This window comes from Mobula birostris, chromosome 19 (assembly GCF_030028105.1).
Source record: "Mobula birostris isolate sMobBir1 chromosome 19, sMobBir1.hap1, whole genome shotgun sequence".
NCBI classification, from domain to species: domain Eukaryota; kingdom Metazoa; phylum Chordata; class Chondrichthyes; order Myliobatiformes; family Myliobatidae; genus Mobula; species Mobula birostris.
In genome coordinates, this window is record NC_092388.1 from 11273050 (window position 1) to 11291541 (window position 18492).

The 18492-nt window shown below is 39.6% G+C and overlaps 1 protein-coding gene across 3 annotated transcripts in view; it reads left to right on the forward strand.

Moving 5' to 3' along the window:
• Positions 1-18492, forward strand: part of skap2 (src kinase associated phosphoprotein 2) — a 267070-nt gene that overhangs the window by 36378 nt on the left and 212200 nt on the right. The window lies entirely within an intron of this gene.

Here is an 18492-nt window from a genome sequence, read left to right on the forward strand (position 1 = left end):
CCTCCAATTTGTTGTTGTCCCTTAGAACCAGGTAAGCAGAAAATTTACAGGGACGTACACAAAATGCTGGAGGAACTCAGCAAGTCAAGTGGCATTTATATTGCTCAAGATTTCCAGCATCTGCAGAATCTCCTGGTGTCTAAAATTTATAGTGATGTTGAATTGTGCTCCTTTTGGAAGGTGGCTAAGAGGAATTGAAGAGCTCCCTCTAGTGGAATTCAGTGTATAAAGGAAGAAAATTTACAGCTGAAGGACAAAAATGTCTTGACAGCGCAGCTTAAAATGTTAAAACATACTCATTAAGCTTGTAGTCAACATCTAGCTAACAAATCTTGGTGTGTATATATATATATATATATCTGCCTAAGACTTTTGCACAGTTCATTATATTATGTCTTTCTATTTACCAAATAACTCTTAATACTACTGAGCTAAACACAAAGCTAAGTATTCTTATTTCTGTTTCCCAACCACCTTCCTATTTTAACCGATATATAGTACTGTGCAAAAGTCCTAGTCACCTTAGCTATATGCATGTCCCAAAGATTTTTGCATTGTACTGTACATGTATTGATTTATTATATTTTATTTTCTTCCCACTTTAAACACCTACCGTGGTTAGCCTCGTGCAAGCAAGGAATTGCATTGCACCCTGCTGTATATGGGCACCATGCTATTGTAGTGGTTAGCAAGACGCAAATACAACTCAGCGTGTTGCAGTTGGGAGTTCAATCCCGGCACCTTCTGCAAGGAGTTTGTACGTACCCCCCGTGACCGTGTGGGTTTCTTTTGGGTGCTTTGGTTTCCTCGCACAATCCAATGAGGTATCAATTAAGTAGGTTAATTGGTCTTTGTAAATTGACGTGGTTAGGCTAGGATTAAATAGGTGGGTTGCTGTGCTGTGTGGTTCATTGGGCCCATAGGGCATAATCTCAAAATTAAAAAAATCAATATGAATTAGATGATTGGTTTTAGTATATATTGTAAAACAGTTTATAACACCAAACACAGAATGCTGAAAGAACTCAGTGGGTCAATTAGCATCTGCAGAAGCAAAAAGGTGCAAATCAACATTTTGGGTTGAGACCCTGCAATGGAACTGAGAGGGAAGAGGAAAGATTACCAGTATATGACAGTGTAAAGGGAATAGAAGCTGGTAGGTGATAGGTAGAACTAGATGGGGAGAAGATGATTGACAGATGGAACCCAGTGGGGGAAGCAGATGGGAAAGACAAACAGTGGAGAAGAAAACTGTTGAATGTGTATGAGAGAAATCACCAGGGATTTGGGTTACTTAAAATTAGAAAATTCAACATTCATACCATTGGGTTGTGAGCAGAAGTTGTGATGCTATTTTACTAGTTTGTGTTTGGCCGCTCCATAGCAATTGAGAAGGCAAAAGACAGACAACTCAGTGAGGGCTAGTTACATGAAGCTGAAAGCATGAGATGGCTGTAGTATACAGATCACTGACTCTCCACAAGCATTTTGGAAGGTATTGGTCAGGGCATACTTGGAATATTGTGAACAGGTTGGGCCTCTTATCTACGAATGGAAATGTTTTCATTGGAAGGGATCCAGAGGAAGTTCACAAGAATGATCCTGGGAATAAAAAGGTTAACATATGAGGAGTGTTTGATAGCTCTTTGCCTGTATTCACTGGAGTTTAGCAGAATGAGGGGAGATGTCATTGTAATCTGTAGAATATTGAAAGACCTAGAAAGAGTGGAAATGGAGAGGAGGCTTCCTACAGTGGAGGAATCTAGGACTACAGGGCACAGCCTCTGAATACGAGGATGTCCCTTTAGAACAGAGAAGAGGAGGAATTTCTTTAGCCAGAGAATGATGAATCTGTGGAATTAATTGGCATGGATGGCTGTGGAGGCCAAGTCATTTAAATCAGAGGTTGATAGGTTCTTGATTAGTAAGGGTGACAGAGGTAAAGGGGAGAAGGTGGGAGAATAGGTTTGAGGAGGATAATAAATCAGCTATGATGGAATGGTGGAGCCAACTCAATGGGCTAAATGGCCTAATTCTGCTCCTGTGTCTTGTCCATTGTGATCCCACCATTGGTTACATAGACCCCTCCCCTGTACTTTCTGCAGGGACTGCTCTCTGCACCTTTCCTTCCCATCCCCAGGCACTTTCTCCTGCAACCGAAGGAGGAGTCACACCAGTTGCTTCACCTCCTCCCTCATCACTACTCAGGGAACTGAGTTATCCTTTCCAGGTGAGGCAGAGGTTCACCTGTGTCTTTTTCTTCCTGGACAAATCATTTGGTACTCAAAATGTGGCTACCGCTAAACTGGTGAAACCCAGTATAGAGAAGGCGACTGTATTGTAACTGCCATCTAAAGCTTGCAGTAGCATGTTATTTTAACTCTCCTCCATCTCATATCATTCTGTTTGCCCTTGGCCTTTTCCATTGCTATGAAGAAACCAAACAATATGGAAGAACAACATTTCATGATTAGCTTACAGCCCAGTGATATGAATGTTGAATTTTCCAACTTCAGTTGTGCACCCTCCAGTGCTCTCCTCCCCCACATACTCACCTGTGCACCCAGTTTTTTTTTCTCCTTTCATTTAGCTTTTCCATCTCAAAAAAACTCACCTGGTTCCACTTGCCCAGTTTGAATAGAATAGAAACAGGAGAAAGTCTGCAGATGCTGGAAATCCAAAGCAACACACACAAAAGCTACAGGAACTCAGTAAGTCAGGCCGCATCTCTGGAAAAGAGTAAACAGTTGATGTTTTGGGCCAAGATCCTTCTAGCCTTGTTACTGATTATAATATTGCAGTGAAGAGTAATTGGATGCATTTCGCTTGTAAGCAATAGTTTCGCTTGAGTTGAAAATTGGTGATATTTATGTTAATATCTAAGAGTTAGGTACGATTTATTTTCTCTTCCTTGTACCACCTTTGAAAAATATGCTGCAATTCCATTAATTTTTATTTTTTTTAGTATTGAAATATTGAGCAGGTTCATTTTCAAAGTTACATGGAATTATAGTTACAGATGTTCCCAACCTTCTTTTTATCCCCCGGACCAATACCAGTAAGCAAAGGATCCGTGAAAGTTGTGCGCATAGACTGAAAGTTTCTAATGATTCTATGATGAATCATATAACTGAGATGTTCAGCAAATATTAAATTTGTATCAAAAGAAAGTGTGTGTATAATTGGTGGTGCATGGATTTTGGCATAGACTTAGTTTATCCCTAGTGCTTGCTGAGTTCAAATATATATTCATACAGAAAAGTTATCGATAATTTCTATTAATTTTTTTAATGAATCAGATGAAGTATATTTTTGATTGGATTGAAGTGTGTTTATTAGTAACACCTCTAAGTTCAATCTGTTAGAATGAATTGTATATTGTATAATATCAGTATTTCATAATCTTTCCTTCCCAGCTGATTAATTTTATGCTTTTTTAAAAATGTACCTTTCCAGCATGTATAATATGTTAACCAATTTTAGATGTTGCCTTTCATAATGAAATGTTAAAAGTTTTTGTACTAAAGAGTGAGTGGTTTTACTAAAACTCTTGGTAAGCATAGAACTTCATAAACACAAAATAATCCGCAGATGCTGGGGTCAAAGCAACACTCACAAAACGCTGGAGGAACTCAGCAGGTCAGGTAGCATCAGTGGAAAAGATCGGTCGACGTTTCAGGCCGGGGGTTCCGGCCCGAAACGTCGACTGATCTTTTCCACTGATGCTGCCGGACCTGCTGAGTTCCTCCAGCGTGTTGTGAGTGTTGCATAGAACTTCATTTGTTGGCAATGTGGCCTACAATCGTGTGTGCATTTCCCTTGATTTTCCAGTGCGGGCTTCTGATAAGCAAGGCTTCAAGCCAGAGTTAAGCATCTATGAAATCCTTCCTCAGAGTTCATACAAACAACCTGCTTATTAGTGTCCAGTTTTTACCTCTCTTTACTGATTGTATGCAACCACATTTTTTGAAAAGTCATTTGCAGACTTTTTATTACTTATAGTTATATGACGAACTTAAAAACAATACCCCCCTTTTTTTTGATGCTCAATTGCAAAAACTAAAAGCACTATTTAGCACCATAAGACATTGGAGCAGAATTAAACCATTGGTTTAATATTTTAAAATCTCGAGTTTAATTGTAGAGGAGAAAAAGCAGACAGATATTTTAGACCATAAGAACATAGGATGTAGGAGAATCCTACAGCTGTCCGTGGCAATGAATTCCACAGATTCACCACCCTCTGGCTAAAGAAATTCCTCCTCATCACTGTTCTAAGGGGACGCCCTTCTATTCTGCAGCAGCGCATTGTGGTCCTAAACTTCTCCACTATAGGAAACATCCTCGCCACATCCTCTCTATCTAGCCCTTTCCAAATTCAGTAGATTTCAATAAGATTCTGCCTCATTCATCTAAACTCCAGCAAGTACAGGCCCAGAACTATCAAACATGCCTCATGCGTTAACCCTTTCATTCCCAGGACCATTCTCATGAACTTCCCATGGACTCTTTCCAATGCCAGCATATCCTTTCTTATATAAAGAGCTCAAAACTGCTCACAGTACTCCAAGTGTGATCTGATCAATGCGTTATCAATCTTGGCCCAGTGAAAGTGGAGCATATTTGAACTAAGTTCATACATTTCTCAATTTTGCGCCCCACTGGCTTTTGCATAACAGTGCATTTGAAAATCAAATTGGGCACTTTCATATTTGTTGGTTGAGACAGGTTAAAACTGGAACTTGGTCTCAGTGATTACGCAGATAATTCCAGCCGTTTGATTTTGAACTCAGTGCCTAAGTGGCTGAGAAGAAAGGAAATGGTTATTTTACTACCAGCAGAGTAGGTTTTATGTATATTTTATGCTTGTATTTCCCCCCTTGAAATGCCATCAATATTATTACACATTTACCTTTAGTTTGCAGTTTAAATATATAAAATTGATTCCAGTGAAGGATTATTTTGCTGGAAGCTATAACATCTGAAAAGAAGGTTGGTTTATTGGAAAAATCAGGCTTGCTCTTTGTTCTGTAAATGTACACCTGTTTGCCAGTCATTAAGTTGACGCTTGTTTCCTTCAACTGCAATGCTTACAGGCTGACATTTTCAGGAGGAAAGATTGAAATTTGTAGCTGTTCTTCAACTATATATATATATATATATATGCCAAAGGAGAAGCTGTGACCACAATTTTTCATTCTCTTGGGAATGGTGCCAGAGGATTGGAAGATTGCAAATGTTACACTTTGTTCACATAGGAGAAGACTAAACCTGGCTGATCATTCTAATGTCACTAAAGGGAAAACAGCCAGAGTCTAATGTAAGAGACAAAATTTGGTCTCACTTTTAGAAATCTAATAATGAGTGTGCCACTAATGACGTGTTAAAGGTGAATCTTGTGTGAATAATGTGATTTGAGTTCCTTATTATAAAATAAGAAGAGAGCTGATGATCTGTGCAGAATTTCAAAGACAATTGATTAAGTTATACATATCAAACATTTTTAGAACTAAGTGCATATGGTCTGAAAGAGATTATATGAATTACTGACGATTTGGCTAAGAGAGTGGAGCCAGAGAAAACTGATGCATAGTAGTTTTTTTTTCCTGACTGGAAGTTAGGTTGGGGAATTGGCTGAATGGCTAGAAGGATGATGGCTCAGCGTACCATAATTGGCAGGTTGTGATTAGCGGCATTCTGCAGAGATTTGTGTTAGATCCTCAAATGTTTACTAGCAATTTGAGTAGCTCTTTCTTCTATCAAAATTTCCCAGTGATGTACTAAAATGAGCTTTACAAGAGGCATGTATGGAAGCACGAAGTTGCGAAGAGGTTTAAATAAATTAGATAAAATGCATACTAAAAACTGTCTGGGAACATACTTATCTACATATAAAGAGAGAGGAAAGGGTGAAGTATTTCCATTTTGAACAAAAGGGATGGTTTTGAGTACTTCCAAAATGTTATGAACAAGTCCAAAAAGTCGAAAGGACAAATAGAATTCTGGCTTCATCTTGAGGATTTGAACACAGAATTTAAACATAGAATGACCAATAAATAGACCATGATTAGACCAACTGTGGAGTATTTTGAACAGTGCATGTTGAGAAAGAGAGAGTGGCATAAATAAAATAGAATGATGCCAGGATGTTATGAGTTAAATTACAGGAGTATAGAGCACAAAAACTCAATTCCAGAATTTGGATATTAAAAGGTAGTTTGATCAAAAAAATGTCAATGGTGGGAATTAGTTGTTTGTATGGAATCTAAGAACTAGTGAAACAGAATAAATTTAAGGGACATTACTTTGTGCCTTATTTTCTAACACCAACTGTTGATTTTTTAAAAATTGGAGATGGACAGATTTCTGCTAAATGAATATATTTAGAAAGGTGAAAATGCAGGCATGTGGAGTTGTGCCACAGACCTTTTTGGTCACATTAGACAGCAGAGAAGGCTTTGGGTGCTCAATCAAAAGTTATATCTCACCTGAAGAATTAAACTCATGTGTTTTGCCTTTGCAAAGTCTTTTTTCACTGCATTGTATTATTTTATATATCACTTATATTGTACGCTGTCTGTACCATCGTGCGTGTACTTGTGCACAGGATAATAAACTTGACAACTTGAACTCCTTTGAGGTACGGTACTTGTGTGTTCTGGGGTTTTAAATTATGGAACATTCTTAAGATCTCTAGTATCTTTTTTATAAACTGTTCTCTTTCCGCATAATCAATTTGTAAACTGTACGTAACATGGGAAAACGTACTGTCCAGGTCTCAAATTTGGAGAGCTTGTGAAATGAAGCTTGTAATCTGCACAACTGTTTAATATGCTTATGGCAGGATGCCAAGTGCAGGAAGCACTGAAACCCTTCACTGTTGAAGCAGATATAGGGGTAAGAGATGCGAAGAAGTGGAGAGTGTGTCTGGATGGGAGGAGGGGGCAGTGGGCTGAGGAAGAAGGAATAGAGTCCAATTTAAAGTCAAAAGTCCAAGTCAAGTTTATTGTCATATGCATAATTACATGAATGGACTGGGCTAGGGGAAAAGCTTGCAGCAGTATCACAGGGACATGGCACCAGATAAACAGCATTCACGTGAAAAACAACCATTAACACAAATTAAACACAATGTTTACAAGAGAGAACCAATTAGAACAAAAAAGCAGTATTTTAGTGCAAAGTGGTTATGATGTTGCTGAACTGTATTTGTGATTAAAGTTTGCAAGTTGCTTCAGAATCAGGTTTGATATCACGGTCATAGTCCTGAAATTGTAGCAGTACATTGCAAAACATAATTTAAAAACTGCAAGTTACAGTAAGGTGTGTATATAAAAGAGAAAAAAAGAGTAGTGAGGTAGAGCCAAATGATTGGAGGGAAGTAACTGTTCTTGGTGATGTGGGACTTTCCTGAGGCAGCTCCTCTTGTAGATATTAATAATGATAGGGAACAGTGTGCCTGTGATGTATTGGGTGGAGTCCATTACTCTATTCCCAATACATCAGCTTCTTGTGTTCCTGTGCACAGCCATGGGTTTCATGGGGAAAGGGAAGGAGAGATGCCAAAGCTAATTTTTTTACTACATGCCTTCCCTCTGTTTGTCCTCCCTGTGCCTTTATTGTCTCCTTCTCTTGCCCTTAGCCACTTGTGCCACTGGGCCCTAACACACCAAGACCCAAACTCACTTCCTCTCACAGTTCTTGCTACTGCCTCTCTGACTGAGCAGTAGCAGAAATAAGCACCCTCTTCCTCATTACTACCATCAGGGAGGAGATACAGGAGGCTGAAGACCTACAGTAAACATTTTAGGAAGAGCTTCTTCCCCTCTGCCGTCAAATTTCTGAACAGTCCGCAATCCCATTAACACTACCCTACTCTTCCTCTCTTCCCATATTTATTTATTTTTTGAATTGTAATTTATGGTAATTTTTATGTATCTTGCTGCAGAAACAACAAATTTCACATCATATGTCAGTGAAAATAAATCTGATTATGATATGAAATTGTGGAGTTCAGCAGGGCACATACTTGGAAAAACACTGCTGTCACTGAGGCCTGGAGTTGACTTTGGGGAGACAGTTCATTCTCTACTTGGCAGCGTGCGGATGAGAAACTCTCTGTCTGAGGGAAGGCCATGGACCATGTGCAGCTCCAGGTGACCAAGCTAACCACAGTTTAGCAAGACTTGCTGATATACAGTCCAAGGTACAGTGGAATTTCCCTTGTTTTAGCATCCTCCAAAGAATTTCCAGGACACCAAATTATTCATTGGATCTTATGCTATATGCCATGGTAGATGGTGGGGCTTAACCTAGACAACATTCAGGATTACATATCTAGTAAAACCATTCAAAACTGAGGAATTTTAGTGGATCAACTGAGAAGACTTAAAGCATAGGTTGATAGGTTCTTGATTAGTAAGGGTGTCAAAAGGTACTGGGAGAAGGCTGGAGAATGGAGTTGAGAGGAAAAATAAATCAGCCATGTTGGATTGTGGAGAAGATTTGATGGGCCGAATGGCTTCCATGTCTTGTGGTCGGAAGATGCTATTTCATTACATAAGCAAGCTAGTGACTAAGAATCTACGATTCATGATTTTCAGTGAAAAAATTACAACAGAAGTTTCTTATCACGATTTTGTCTGTAAGCAACTAAGGAACAAGAAATGTAGACTTTTCAGAGGTTTTCTGGGTTTTCAGCCCTTCCTACCTGAGGGGGAAGGGGTTGAGGAATCACTCATGGTAGACTAAAACAAGATGTAGGCACTTTTTTTAAATACACCACCTGTGTGAACTAAGCAATACTATGTTCTTCCAAAAAATGGTACCTTAATGGAAGTGGCACATGTTGTGTAAATTTATTGTGGTGAATCATCTGCCTTGGTACCTGTAATGCTTTTGGGCTTTAGTCAATAGTAGGAGATTCCATTATGTCACGTGTGGCAGAACTAACACTATACGAGTCGCCAGCTCACAGGATCCAATAGCAACCCAGATTTACAGAGATTTCTGACATATAAATCTGCATGTTCAATCTGCACAGGTAATGCAATATTGTAGGAGGCAGAGCTTTAACAGATAACAAAGCCTTTGCTAAGTGCATATGACCCCTCTCGTAGAGTACTACAGCACAAAAGTAGGCCTTTCAGCCCATCTAGTCCATTCTGACCTGATCCACACTCTCCCCATTGCCTTAAAACAGTGACAGAGATCCTCTTGGTTCTACCTATCTGTCTCCCTTGAGCCACCACATTCAAGACCTCAGTCTCCGCAAGGTGCCATCTCCAAAGGGATCCTAACACCAAATGCACCTTTACCTTCCTCCCATTCTCCAGTTTCCACAGGGCTCACTCCCTCTATGATTCCCTTGTCCATTCGTCCCTCCCCACTAATCTTCCTCCTGGCACTTATCCCTACAAGCAGCCAAAGTGCTACACATTCACCTCCTCGCTGACCTCCATTCAGTTCCCCAGCAGTCCTTCCAAGTGAGGCGAGGCAATGCTTCACCTGCGAATCTGCTGGGGTCACCTGTTGTGTCTGGTGCTCCCAATGTAGCCGCCTCTACATTGGTGAGACCCATTGCAAATTGATGGATGACCTCATCGAGCTAAAAATGGAACTTTTCCGGTGGCCCAATTCCCATTCCGACATGTTGCACCATGGCCTCCTCTTGTGCCATCATGAGGTTACCCTGGGAATGGAGGAGCGACACATGACATTTCGTCTGGTAGCCTCTAAAATGATGGCATGAATATTGGTTTCTCCTTCTGGTAAAAAAAAATCCTGCTTCTCCCTGCTTCTTCTATCCCCCACTCTAACACTTAACTCTTCTTACCTGCCTATCACTTTCCACTGGTGCCCCTCCTCTTTCCTTTCCTCTTATGGTCCACTCTCTGCTCCTATCAGTTTCCTTCATTTCCAGTCCCCCACCTTTCCCACCCACCTGGCTACACCTATCACTCTGTAGTTATCCTCCTTCCCCTCTCCCCACCTTTTTATTCTGGCATCTTCCCTCTTCCTTTCTAGTCTCACGGACGGGTCTCAGCCTGAAACATTGACAGTTTGTTCATTTCCATAGATGCTGCCTGACCTGTTGAGTTCCTCCAGCATTTTGTGTGCGATGCTTTGGATTTCTAGCATCTGCAGAATTTCTTGTGCTGATGAAAAACATTTGTCTTGTTTGTATTCTGAATGACCGACCCCTAAATTTGAAGCTGTGATATCCTTTTCTAGACACTGCACCCAGGGGAAGCATCAACTCTGCATCTATCCTGTCAAATAGCATTGATGTTTCCCCTGGGTTTGGTGTCTAGAAACATAAGGATTTTTTGTATGTTTCTATTCTCAGTCTCCTGCATTCTAGAGAGCGTAGACCCAGTTCTGCATAACCTTACTTCACTTGACAAACATTTGTCAACTTACAATGTATTAATGAGCTTCCCTGGCAAGCTCTTTTTCACTTCTATATTCTTCCTTTAGGGAAGAGGTCACATTTACACACACTATCTCTATGCACGCTCACCATGACTCCACATAACTGGAGCAAGATGATTCCACTCCTCTACTTAAATCCACTTGCAATAAATGTTATTATACTGCTTTGGTTCCTAATTGCTTGCTGGACCTACTTGTTAACCTTCAGTGATTCATGCACAAGAACACTCGGCTTCCTCTGAATACCAACACCTTCCATTTTCCCTCCATTTAATAAATGTTCAGACTTTCTAATTTTTCTACCGATGTGTGTCACCCCACATTTTTCACATTGCACTCCAGCTGCCCAGTAACTTTTATTTTCCCCTGAAGCCTCTCAGCATCCTTCTTGCAGTGAAGTTTTAACATAAATCCTATACCTCTTCTATTTTAACAGGCTGCCTTGTAATTCAAAGCTATCTTGTCCTTGTGGTACACCCATCACCCATGTGCTTTTGACCTACCAGACCAGCCAATTTAGCACCAGTTTGATTTTAATTTTTTTCTAATTATTGTTCCTCCTAATTCCTGTAATCTATTTCTGTACTACTCTTCAGTTTTATGACTTCCAGGGATATCTGAACTCCCCTTGTTATGACCTTTTGGTCGTTCATAATTTTAATTGCTGTTCAATATCGTGAAAGTCAGAGTCATACAATGGGAAACAGCACCTGCTAACCAACAGCATGCATCAGCCAAGCATCGAGCATGTATTATATACTCACGTATTGTTAGGTACACCTGTACACCTGTTCGTTAATGCAAATTACTAATCAGCCAATCGTGTGCCAGCAACTGCATGCATAAAAACATGCAAACATGGGCAAGAGGTTCAGTTGTTGTTCAGATCAAACATCAGAATGGGGAAGAAGTGTGATCTAAGTGACTTTGACCGTGGAATGATTGTTGGTGCCAGATGGGGTGGTTTGAGTATCTCAGAAACTGCTGATCTACTGGGATTTTTCACACATAACAGTCTGTAGAGTTTACAGAAAATGGTGCTAGAAACAAAGAAAAATCCAGTTAGTGGCAGTTCTGTGGGAAAAAGCACCTTGTTAATGAGAGAGGTCAGAGGAGAATGGCCAGACTGGTTCAAGCTAACAAGAAGATGACAGTAACTCAAATAACCACACATTACAACAGTGGTGTGCAGAAGAGAATCTCTGAACGCACATGTTGAACTTTGAAGAGGGTGGATTACAGAGCGGAAGACCACCCCAATTTAAATTGGCTACTAAGTGTATATTAATCTTGTTTAATTCTACCCACATTTCCATTAACTATTCCAAGTTCCACTCATAAACACGAGATTCTGTAGATGCTGTAAACCCAGAGCAAGAGACACAAACATACTGGAGGAATTCAACAAATCAGACAGCATCTATGGAGGGGAGTGAACAGTTGACATTTCAGGCCAAGGCCATTCACCGTTCCTGATGAAGGGGTTTGGCCCAAAATATCGACTGTTTATTTTCCTCCATAGATGCTGTCTGACTTGTTGACTTTCTCCAGCATTTTGTACCTGTGTTCCAAATTCTACCGGTCGCTTGTGCAAGGGACAATTTTCAATGGCCCATTAACCTACCAACCATATCTTAGTGGTGTAGGAGTCAATTGGAATACCCAGATGAAATCCACATGGCCAAAGGAAACAATGTGCAAACTTGACAGAGATGGCATTCGAGGCTAGGACTGAACAATAACATCAGGAGTAATGAAGAGGCAGCTGCAGAGCTGTCTCATCCTTCTTTAGTCCTCCTTCTTTAAATACCTACATCATTTCCCATACCTTTCCAAGTACTTGAATGTAACTGTATTAATTTCAATATGGTAATCATTCATGTTCCGAGATGTTCTGCTACATTATGTGTGCTGTAGATGCACTGCATTATAGACTGGCTTATTCAGGCATTGATAGCCAGACAGCATATATGTCAGCATGTCCTCAGCCTCTGCCTCTGCCTCTGCGTATGGAGAATGGAGCCTGCCTCACAGCTTCAGCCACACCAGGTTTGACCCTCGCCTGGAGTCAGTCCGGCCACCGTGGCTCGCAGCCAGTACTCAAGCTTCACTCCTTTCAGTGCTGAACTGGCTTCTGCTCACTTTTGGGGACCCTGCAGCTCACCACCTGCATATTACTTGTTGGCTATTTTGTTTGTACGATCCAATCTTTTCTCGCCCTTCGGATGTTTGTCCATCTTTGTTGTGTCTGTGTTGTTTTGTGAATTCTATTGTGTTTCTTTCTTCTGTTGCTGCCTGTAAGAAGATGAAGCTCAAGGTTGTGTATGGGAAACATATTTTGATAATAAATGTACTTCGCACTTTGAACCTCTGGTGCTCCCTCTTACATCCCAATGATGCGCTGCTCAAATGATTAATTGGCTACTGTAAGATTCCCTCTGGTGTTTTGTGTCATGAGAAATTCAGGCTGGAATTGATGGGCATGTGAGGGAGTAGGTTACTGTAAATGACTGGGAGAACAGGGTGAGTGGGATTTAGTGTAAGGAAATTCTATACATGGAACATGCTGGTCAGATGACATTACAAATGGCTTGTTCTGCTGCTGGTCCCAGAACTCAGTACTGTAACGTACTTGTTGAAGGGACTTGATACACTTCAGGTATGCCTCCTCTGTGTTAGCCCGTAAGACGTAGGAGCAGAATTAGGCCAATTGGCCCATCCAATCTGCTCTGCCATGCATTCATATCTGACTTAATCCCTCTCAACTCCATTCTCCAGCCTTCTTCTGTAACCTTTAACACCCTTAGTAATCAAGAACCTATCAACCTCCACTTTAAATCTTCTTGGTTGATCTACTAAAATCTCTGAATTTTGTATGGTTTTACTATATAATTCCTTAATGTCCTCTTAAGAAAAATAGTCCAAGCCTCTTCAGTGAAGCCCCTGCTATTTACCATGGCATATAACCATAAAATCTGATGAATAATTTGATTTCCTGGAAATGTCTTGAATGGTGCAAAAACAAAGGAGATGCCACTACTTTTTTTTAGATTTTGAAGGCACGCAGTCCTCTAAACCAAGGGCTCCCAACCTTATTTATGCCATGACCCCCTGCCATTAACTGAGGGGTTGGGAACCCCAGTCCTAAACTGTGGCTGGCTGGGCCACTCGACCACTGAATTTCTCATCCACGTTCTGCCAGGGTAGAAAATGAACTGTCTCCCCAAAGTCAACTCCAGCCCTCAGGGCCTCTCACACTCTCCTGACTCAATGATGACAAAGTTTTTCAATGATGTGCCCTGCTGCACTCGTATCAGAATCAAGTTTCCTATCACAAATGTATGTTGTGAACTTCATTGTTTTTTTTTGGGAGCAGTGCAGTTACTAATTAATTTACTTAAATTGAATGTGGTTTCCTTTTGTAATTTAAAAATTGGTTTCAGTGTTTTTTTTAAGCATTCCTCATAATAAGGGACATTTAGAAAATGTGTAAAAGTCCTTTTGATAGTTCAGGCAGATACGATCATAGTTTCTGCTGTCAGTGCTCTTGTTCTGCTGTGCCTAATGCAATGCCTTCGGTAGAGAAGCTGACCAGATCTGGGAGCTGTGCGGCTGCAAGAGGCAACCTGTGAGAGATGAAATTGAAGCTGAAATTGAAACTGGCCTATTGGGTTTCTGTGTACTCTTCCAACCAAACTGCATGCGTAGAATTTTTAGTGTAGCAGTTAGTGCAACATTCTATATAGCAGCAGCAATCATCAGTCAGGATTCAGTTCCCGCTGCTGCTTGTAAGGAGCTTGTGCATTCTCCCCGTGACCGTGTGGGTTTCCTCTGAGTGCTCCAATTTCCTCCCACGTTTGAAAGAAGTATGGCTTGGTAAGGTTAGTAAGTGGACGGTATGCCATGTTAGTGCCAGAAGCATAGTGACACGTGGGCTACCCTCAGCACAATCCTCAGGCTGTGTTGGTCATTAATGCCATCAACACGTTTCAGTATGTTTTGATATACATGTGACAAATAAAGCCAACCATTAATCTTTTCATCTTTAATTTTGCGATGATCTTGCCCGTAATCTTTTATAATCAGCTTAATTGTAGTCCACAGTTGTACAAATGTGTACCAGCTTCCATTATCTTGGGAGCCATCTCTTGGCAGCTACCAGTGATAAAGCTCATGCTACGCAAATGTTGGCACAGCGTTTAGCTGACTGTTGAAGAACTTTTCCTAAATATCAAGACTTCAGTTCGGCCAAAAAGTTCTCATGATTCATCAGACAGCAGTAATCCTATCAGTTTCTTCTCTCAGAAGATAAGGAATCTTTTGAATTCTCTTCTCTCAAGAGTGGTGGAGAGCAGGTCATTAAATGTATTGATGGTGGAAATGGTTAAATATTATAAGCATTGGATACAAAAGACCTGAAACATTGTTCAGGATCCTTACCAACCATAGCACAATATTTTTGACCCACTACTGTCAGGAAGGAGGTACAGGAGCATCAGGACTAGGACTACCAGACTGGGTAATGGCTCCTTCCCCCAGGCTGTGAGACTAGCGAATACTCTGCTATCATCAAGGTCTTGTCACTAGGACAGCGAGCTGTTTGCTGTTTATATACTGTCTACTGTTTACCTGTGCTGTGTACTTCACGTGCATTTTGTATTATATTTTATTAACTTATTTGTGGTAATATTTTGTTTTATGTATTGTGGGTGCACAGTGGACCAGGGGAATATTGTTTCATTTGGTTGTATATACGTACAGGCAGATGACAATAAATTTGAACTTGACATAAAAGTGGAAGATTAAGGGGAACTAGTAGAGAAGAGGAGCTGGAGCCAGCATAGATCAATTATGATCATGTTGACTGGTGGCACAGTCTTCTGCTATTTTCTTGAGATCTGGAAAGAACCTCAAGGTATTGGAAGAATACTATCAGTACTATCTCAGTAAATCCTCCATGTTGATTGGTGGGGCAGACGGTGGCCTGGTCCTCTACTATTTTCTTGTGAACTGGAAGGCAACTTAGGACACTGGAATAATACTATCAATGCTATCTGAGTAAATCCTCCCTATTCACTGGAAAGATAAATGAGGCAATATCCGTGAGCTCCTTCAGGCCAATATTCCCAGCTCTGAACCCCGAATTACTCTCGGGTGGCTTTGTTATTCAGGCCACATTGCTTGCATGACCAACACCAGAGTCCCAGAGCAGACAATTTATTGTGATGGGAAGAGATTAGTAGATAGAGTGAAGGAAAGAATCCAGGATCAGCATGGAGCCTCCTTGAAGAAATAGAGCATCTCCCCTGATTCCCGAGAAATTCCGGCCTACCAACCCTCAAAGTGGAGAACAGTCATTTGGGATGTCATTAAATTCATGCATCAGAAGCACACAGGAGTGGCAGAAAAGAAGTACATCTCCTCACTAACAATCTACTCACTCATCTATCCAATCAGGGATCTCCTGCCCATCTGCGGAAGAGACTGTGACTTCCATATTAACCTTGTTAGGCCTATCAGAATGCACAAAATCCCAGTGGAAGCATTCTTACTTTTTCCTGAGACAACCTAAGAAGGGATATATTTTAACTTATTTATGTTTTATTTTAATAAGGACATATACTTATTTAATAAATATATTCATAAAAAATTTAAATATTTTACATTTATTGTTATATACATAAATTTATATTAATGACAAGCATAACTAAATAGTCATGCATTAATATTAAATATGCATTGTAAATTATTATTTGTATCTAGTATTTACTTTGCAATTTATTGAAAATTCTGCTTCTGTTTTCTTTGGAATCTGCATAATATTTAGAGCTAAATTTAAATGGTCGTAACTAAGAAAATATACGAGTAAGTGAGCTGTATGGAGGACCTTTAGATGTTTCTTTACCTTTGTGATTGCAATTAAGCATTGCTGAGTCAGAGTTGAGTAAATTCTGTGGCATTAGCGTCGCAGTTCCAAATCCTATGCACGTGCAGGCTTCATGTCTCATAAAACTCTGCCGTTGCAAATCATGTCACCTATTCAGATTTGATGTAATTTAAATGCTAAATGGGAATTGCCCAGTATGTTATTTGTGTAGGCACCCTATTCACCACCGAATTTTATGCATAATTTTTCTAATTTGTGAGGTAACAGTTTAGACATTATTTTGATTAAGATCCTGAAGTTTAACAGTGTTCTCTTTTGCTTTACCATTGGTGATGAGAAACAATAGTGGAGCTACATCACTGAAGAAAAATTACCTCTTACAAATAATAGTTATTTACCTGCTTTCATAAGGGCGCAATGTTTTTTTTTATCTAGCTCTCTGTGGTTGAGATATTAATGACACTTGGGCTTCTTTGTTCCCCTTGTTTTTCATCCTGCTGCCCCACATTGTATTTGGAAGCATATATTAACACTCAATTAGATTCAGATTGCATGAGGAGCTTTCAACAAATCAAATTTATAATATCTGTCTTTATTTTTTTCCTTTTAATATTAGCATTCAGACAAAACATATTGGTTTGGTGGATTATAAATTTTTGTTGGTAATCTAGAATAGATTTTTCATAAGCTTATGTAATTTTCAAGGTACTGTGAAGGTCAAAAAACTTACACCCATTTAGTCCTTTATTTCTGTGTCTGCTTTTCTCTTTCAATCTCTGTCTGAGCCCTTCTAGTTCAAAAGTTCACTCAATTCCCAAATGACCACCTAATTTTCCAGTTATTCCCTCAAGCCATATGTGTTTGGGTTTCTTTATGGTTTATTAGGTACTGTAGGAAAGAAACATCCGTTATATCTTCTAATGTAATTCACACACACTTCAGTGGTGCTTCTTCTTGATTGCTGGCAGCAATTAAGTCATAGCAAAGAAGGGTAATGCATGGACTCCCCAGGCCTGTGCTTCTCTGCAGAAGCTGACAAAGCCTAAAAAATAAGTGCCAGCCCCACCGTTACAATCTGCCTCTTTTCTGGCTGCAAGACTGATTGATTGTGAAATCATAACTTGCTTCATGCTAACAGGGAGAGTTCACTGGTAGGTTATTGTGAGCGGATAAAGCACTGGATGAGGTTTTGATTTTTTCTGTATCGAATCTGGGTACATCAGATTAATGGAATTTCAATTACTGCATGGAATTGCCTCTGCTTTGTCAGGAAAACGGATGGAGATTCTATTGCTATGTCTAGGAGCTAATACCAGATGCATAAAAGGTGTGCTCTTCCATTATACCAAAGAACAGAGAAAAATTGGAGTTAGATGGTTTTTAACTTATTGATATCTGTACATCTGTCCTTTTCATTTTTTCCCATCTCTTCAGATTGTTCAATTCAGTTTGACAGTGCAGTTCCAGGTTGAGTGTATAAATTAGATTTAGCATGGATGTTGCCATCTTACACTGCTACTAATTGATAATATTCAACAAGTACTAGTACATATAAATACATTTGCTTGAAAATGTACTTCAGATCTTGTACTTTATAAGAGTAATTGTGGAGTGATTAATGAATCATTGATATTTGCACAGGACCAGGAAATAAGAACATTACTCACATGAAGATCATTGGTTATCAATACATTTTGATGCCCTACCATGTTTTAACTCCTGAGAATCAGAGTTTTATTTTGAAAAATAAGATTACTTAAATGATAAAAAAAAATCCGACAACATCTAAATATTTTCTGAATCAAGTCACATTTAACATGTCAGTATATGCACACCTATCTTCTTTTCAGGAAAAATGAACAGTATTAATACATGGAAATCATTATTGACAGTGTGTGTAATTAATGTGACAAATTATATCATTATGGGGATGATCAATACCAAGGTATATTGTGGTTTCAAATTTCTGTAATATCATGAAGCAGAAAAGAATAGATGTTTGGGAGTGATTACTTGTGTATAGTCCACTTGGAATTTCATAGAAAGAAGAAATGAGTTTTAACAATTGCCTTGCATGATAGTTACGTCAATTAAAAGTATTACATAACAGCCAAGATATAACAGAACCTTTACTTAAATATTTTTCATAATTATGTATGATGTTTGTTAAA